Here is a 462-nt window from a genome sequence, read left to right as displayed (position 1 = left end):
GATCCACTAGCCCGGCAGGATATATTCGAAAATAGCGCTTTTTGACTACCATACACTGGAAGCAAACGGTGTGCATAAACTTCCAACCAAGGGAAAAGGTCCCGGGGTCGTAGGCTGCACCGGCACGGGTTACATGCGCCACAATTCACAGACATAAGCGCCGCACGTCACAAAAGGAGGCGGCCAGGAAGGAACAGAGGCAGCGACCCACATCGGATATCCTGCTATTCAAAGAAAGAATTGTATATACAGTTTGCAAGTTGGACATACAACACGCAACGGATATGCGGCAGCACGCACGCGCTACAGACTCATTGACCTCGCACACCATATCGAAACAGAGAGAAAGAGACTTAGAGAGTTTATCCGCAGTGTATATATGACTATAGAAAGAAGCCTATATTCTTTCATACTATAGAGACATACTTATGAACACACATACACACATTAAAAAAAATTATG

This window comes from Penaeus monodon, chromosome 30 (assembly GCF_015228065.2).
Source record: "Penaeus monodon isolate SGIC_2016 chromosome 30, NSTDA_Pmon_1, whole genome shotgun sequence".
In the NCBI taxonomy this organism is placed as follows: domain Eukaryota; kingdom Metazoa; phylum Arthropoda; class Malacostraca; order Decapoda; family Penaeidae; genus Penaeus; species Penaeus monodon.
Note: the sequence above shows the minus strand (reverse complement) of the source record.